The sequence below is a fragment of the Xenopus laevis genome, chromosome 1S (assembly GCF_017654675.1).
Source record: "Xenopus laevis strain J_2021 chromosome 1S, Xenopus_laevis_v10.1, whole genome shotgun sequence".
Taxonomy (NCBI): domain Eukaryota; kingdom Metazoa; phylum Chordata; class Amphibia; order Anura; family Pipidae; genus Xenopus; species Xenopus laevis.
Window position 1 is genome coordinate 93,744,794 of NC_054372.1, and position 6,203 is coordinate 93,750,996.

Consider the following 6,203-nt stretch of genomic DNA (forward strand, 5'->3'; position numbering starts at 1 on the left):
TCACCCCTGCCTCCATCCCACAGAGCTCAACAGAATCAGCATCTTTTTCTGCTGTATAGCATTGGCTGCTTTTTTTTACCCCTCACTGACCCACTGACTCACTGCCTGCTATTCATTATCACTAACCCATGAATATTTCGGTCAGTGATGTTGAACAGGTGACGTGTATGACATACAGTAGATACAGAGTCACAAGTGTTTACCATTGAACACGTGTAAAGTTTAATGCAGCATTAATATGCAAACACAAAACCACTGGCATAACAGAAAGGTGAGCTGAAACAGAGCTGCTCCCAAGCCATTTCTGTAACCAGACTGTTGGTAGCAGGAAAGAATACCATGAATAGGTTCAGTTCTTCCAAACTGGAACAACATATTATGGGTCTATAAAAACATTTTAACAAATTTCCTATTGCTCTGCAGGATCTAATGCATAAGGTCCAGCAAGTCATTGTTTCTAGAAATTGCCCCTGTGATTATGGTATGACATGTTATAAATAGAATACTTCTGAATCCCTAGGGCCTAACTATCAATACCACATTTCTTCAGGAACTGAACATTACATCAAAGGAGATTCATGCATGTCATAGCAGAAAAATACTTGACTTAAGCTGTAATCATTGGCCCATTGTTGATGCTTTTGAATAGCCTTTCTTTGACTTATGATTTATGTCAAGTTAAAATAGCATATTAGCCCTAGATGCAGACTTTAGTGTCTTTGTTGCTTGGTATTTCCCTCTAAGATGCAATGCATTGAGCATAGTATCCATCACTGCATATCTTTCTTGCTTTAGAACTTTTAACCCTCTGAATGGTAAAGAGTTCTAAGATGTTGGTTAACCACCTAGGCTGCTCTAGCCAGAGACAGAAAGTGAGGAGCAAAAAGCACATGGAAAGATTTGGGGGCCTATGAAAGGAAACTGTGTATAATGTTCATGTTATCAGGAACCTTGCACTAGGGATTCGGTTCGGGATTCGCCAGGATTCTGCCTTTTTCGGCCGAACCGAATCCTAATTTGCATATGTAAAATTAGGGGAGGGAAATTTTGTGACTTTTTGTCACAAAGCAAGGAAGTAAAAAATGTTTTCCCCTTCCCACCTCTAATTTGCATATGGGTTCGGCCGAATCTTTCACAAAGGATTCGGGGGTTCGGCCAAACCCAAAATACTGGATTCGGTGCTTCCCCTACCTTGCACAGAGATGGGTACACACGAATGCACAGGGAACCCCTGCATTTTGTTAGAAATGTCTGTTAGAAGTGTCTGTGATATGCACATGCTCAGTGGGCAAATTATCAAGCAGAAAATGAGGTTTATCTGTAATATAAGCTGATGCTACAGGGCTGAGATGACAATTGTGCTGCTATGTACCAAAAATTAACTACTAATCAGCCTCAGTGACATTCATATTATACAGTATATATAAAGTTTTTATAAAATGATAAAATACTATCCTGTTCAACGGATATACTTCTGGTTCAAGTGAATTTTGTGGTCACAACCTCATTTTTTATTTATTGTAATGCAAAAATGGAGTACTTCTGGGTCAGCCAATGACTTGATAAATGTTTGGAATGAGATTGCCAGTGTGCCTGGTTTAATAATTTGCTTTGTGACAATCACAGCAGAGGCTGATTTGGGAAAGTGGCTTAATGACCATGAACAATCATGTTGCTTGTCAGAAATTGCTTGGATTTTATGAAACTCTGTTTGAAACCATCTCCAGAAACCAATTGCTTTTATTTGACTCCCATTCTTGATAACAAAATGACACAGCAAAATCACATTGAAGTATGGGAAGGTGTTACATCCTCATGCTTTATCTGTCCCTGGGAAAACGTCATTTACACCCCCCTCCCCCCCTGGAATTTGAAAGTGATCCCCTGCACAACTGATGCCACAAAGATCAGCAACTGTACATGAACACAGTGACCCAACTCTCCTTTCTCATGTTTCCAGAATGAAGTATGTTGTTTTACAGAAATGGAAATTCTTAGAACTAAATGAACTATAAATCATAAGCAGATATTCCCTGTGCCCATATGTTAGATTTAACTACATCTGTGGAATAACTGTTAGTATCAGTGGTCAGACACAGAGGGAGTGGGTATGTGTGAGGGTGATGGGTTTGTCGGCTCTGTCTGACTGGAGCTGGCAGCTGGTTCATTGTTTCTTGTACTTCTAGCCTGACAAAGCTCCTTTGTTCATGCTTGTCCATCTTCTGTTACATTTGGCCCATATTCAGCAATGTCTAGCAGAAGGATTCCTTTAACTAGAGGCTGTTTCTGATGGAACTCGCTCACCAGCAAACCTGTTTATTTTTTGTCAATGTAGGGCTCAAAGTGCAGGTACCAAGCTCCATGATTTTTGCACATAATTTACTTTGTACATGGTATCTTTAAGTGCAAGACTTTGTATGCAACACAGCATACTGAAATGCACCACATGGGCGTGACAAAGGCATACCTTGCCAGGGAAACCCAGTCTCTGGGCAGGTATTATACACAGGGCCCTCTTGTGCCTGTTTGTGAAATGCCCCTAACTTTTTACTTAGCCCTAGGTGAAGATTCAGGGATCAGAGTTCATGGCAGCCATCTTCTGGGTCTTCGGTAATCTGAGAATGAGACCAGGCCAGCGGAGTGGCGCATGCAATTTCCTGGTTCTGCCGAAATGGTCGGAAATTGCAGAAGCGCCGGAAGAAGACCCGAAGACCCGGAAGATGGCTGCCGTGAACTTTGATCCCTGAATCTGCACCGAGGGGTAAGTAAAAAGTTAGGGGCATTAGCCTGGGGTAGCAGCTAGGCTGGGGGGAGGAGGGAGGGGTGTCTATGTCGGGTAGGGCTTTTTTTAATAATGGGTTTGTTTCTCCTTTAACACCAAAATCCATCATGGAAAGGTTGCTGGAAAGGAAAGGGTTACTTACCAGTCAGTATTTTTCCTCAACGTAGTCCCGGATCCAAGTCGATTGCAGTGTAAAGCTACAGGTGGGAAAAAAGTCTGTCATTGGATGAGACAAGCCACGTGACAGACACAGGTGAGTATAAAAAGCCAGTCACAGTGGGGCTTACCTGTCACTTGGTGAAGATCAGTAAAGAGGGACAACACTGCCATGCTTTCGAGGTTTATACCTATACACCCACCCTGGTTTTGTGTATGTGTATATGTGTATATGTGTATATGTGTATATATATATATATATATATATATATATATATATATATATATATATATATATATATATATATTATTTAAAAAAAAAAATCACATAATTATTGTCACAGCCAAAAATAATTATTGCCAAAAATGTAAATGTGGAACTATATAGGGATAGGTGGAATTAGGCTGGTTTCGGCCCACATTTGGGCCTTGAAAAAGGCCCAAATGTGGGCCAAAACGTCGGATCTATGTACCGAATAAAACACTTATTTTGATGAAAACATTGGTGTGCGGATCCTTGCAAACAAACCTCTATATATATATATATATATATATATATATATAGATATATATCTATATATCTATATATATATATAACAGAAAAAAACTAACGTTTCGGCTAGGTCCCTAGCCTTTCTCAAAGTGAGGGACCTAGCCGAAACGTTAGTTTTTTTCTGTTAAAATAAAAACCTTTTTTTCTCCATAAGTCCTGTGTGTGCTAGCTTCTTTTGAGCCATTGTAAATACTAATACATAGCTCTGCACCCAGGCACCTTATACCAGTATACGTGCTGTGCCGGGATTTCCAGTTCTATATATATATATATATATATATATATATATATATAGATTCGAAGTTCTAACGCACACCATCCAATGGAGTTTCAAAAATAGAAATCACATACCTGGGTGCTACCCTAGAAAAGCTGCATGATCTAGAATCCGTAGAAAAAGGTGCACAACAGGTCTTGATAAAGGTCTTAGAGAATGACCGAAACGTTGGCCGGTTCCTGTTTTAAAATTATTTAATAAATTTGAAGTTTTATTGAAAAATCCTGGTGTGCACCTTTTTCTACGGATTCTATATATATATATATATATATATATATATATATATATATATATATATATATATATGCAAAAAGATGGATGTCTAAGAAACTGATTTTCATTAAATAAGCGATGGAAATAAGGTAAGTGAGTGCATTGTCGGATGGTGTTGCAGCGTTGATCCAACGCGACACGACTGTCGGATGTAGACGCTGTGCCTGCATCCAACAGTCGCGACGAGTCGGATCAACGCTGCGACTTCATCTGGCATTTCCATTACTTACTTTATTTCTGTTGCATGCGATTTGACCCCGGCGTTTTGTTGCAGCGCGTCGGATCGCGCCAAAAATGTCCATGTATGTCCTACCCTAAAAGTGTGTCAAGTGTATTTATTATATAGTGGGGATTTATATCAGAGTGCGTACAGCGTACCTTTCCCATGGAAGAGCAGCTTCCCCAGTAACTGCACTGGGAGATGTCCAAATAAAATGTGAGACCGTCCTGCGTTATCTGCTGTATTTAGGACTCCCACATCCAGGTCAAGAGCTAGCTGCTCAAGATTGATCTTCTTCTGCCTTAGGGGGCACTGCTGATTTTACATGCAAATATACACAAATATCCAGTAGTTCTTCAGATATCAGATGAATGAAGCAGCATTCAGACTGGGTCCTCCTTGGCAGCCACGTACTGATTTCTGTTGTAATATTTAATGTATCTCCCTTTGGAAATCATCTCTTCATACCTTCAACAAAACAACTCACCTTTTGAAAAGATTACTGACTACTAACAAAAAAATGAAAATATGCACTTTGGTGCCATCACGTGACAACAATTTCTACTTACGTTACAAATATCAGCCCTGTTCTAGATAATTTTAAATAACATTTAGAGGGTATTTAGGGTAGCGTATATTTGACACAAATGTTCACAAAATAGTAATATATCAGAATGTCATAACTATAATTGATTGAAAAAAATGGTTGATGAGCAGAATTCTTCAAGTAAGATTTACTGAAAAATAAATTTGTGTAGCATAGCGAACTAAGACCTGTGATCTGACACCATAGTAACTGCACTTAAAGGGCATCTATCATATAAGAACTTTCCCCCACTGGAGGTGTGGCCTAAAAAAATAGCATTTTGTGAAGAATAAAAATTACAGTACTCTTCCCCTGCCTTATCCCCATAGAATGTGTATAGAAAACGGATCCGCACATACACTGGTTAATGCAGTCGGGGAGTATCCCCTTTTATACAGCCACCAAACATTCAACGTTTCGGGGGGGGGGAACACCCACCCTTCATCAGGATCAGGATGAAGGGTGGTTGTTCCCCCCGAAACGTTCAATGTTTGGTGGCTGAATAAAAGGGGATACTCCCCGACTGCATTAACCAGTGTGTGTGCGGATCCGTTTTCTATACACATGCGTTGCTAAGGGACCCGGCAAGGTTAAAGGAGAAGGAAAGGTTAAAACTAAGTAAGCCTTATCAGAAAGGTCCATCTAAATATACCAGTAAACCCCCAAAGTATTGTTGCTCTGAGTCCCCTGTCAAAAGAAACACTGCATTTCTTTCCTTCTATTGTGTACACATGGGCTTCTGTATCAGACTTCCTGCCTTCATCTTAAACCTCATTGCCCTGGGCAAGAGCATGCTCAGTTTGCTCCTCTCCCCCCACCCCTCCCTTCTCTACTGTAATCTGAGCCCAGAGCAGGGAGAGACTCAGGCAGGAAGTGATGTCACACCACATTAATACTGCAGCTCCTATTCTAAACAAACAGAGTTTCTAGAGCTTTTTACTCAGGTATGGTAAAATATTCTACAGAATAAATATAGCATTCTAGCTTGCACTATTGCAGCTAATCTATTGGCAATAAAATGCCTCCGTAGCTTTCCTTCTCCTTTAAAGGAAGAAATGCACCACCAGTTGCAGGATTGGTGAACTACAGGTGTGCGGTAGGAGAAATTACATTGTTATCCCCATAGAAAACATACAGCATAAGGAGGAAAATAATATACTGAATAGGAGTTCATTGCTTTATGATCTGGTTGTAATGAAACAATAGGGATTTGTACATATGTAATAAAAAAAATAAAGTGGGTGTAACACACAAGCAAACACTTTTTAATGTGTTTACTGGTTGCTTCAGTGACCAAAACATTATATATACTGTATATAACTGAAAGAGCAAAAGGGACAATTGTGCTTTCTCACA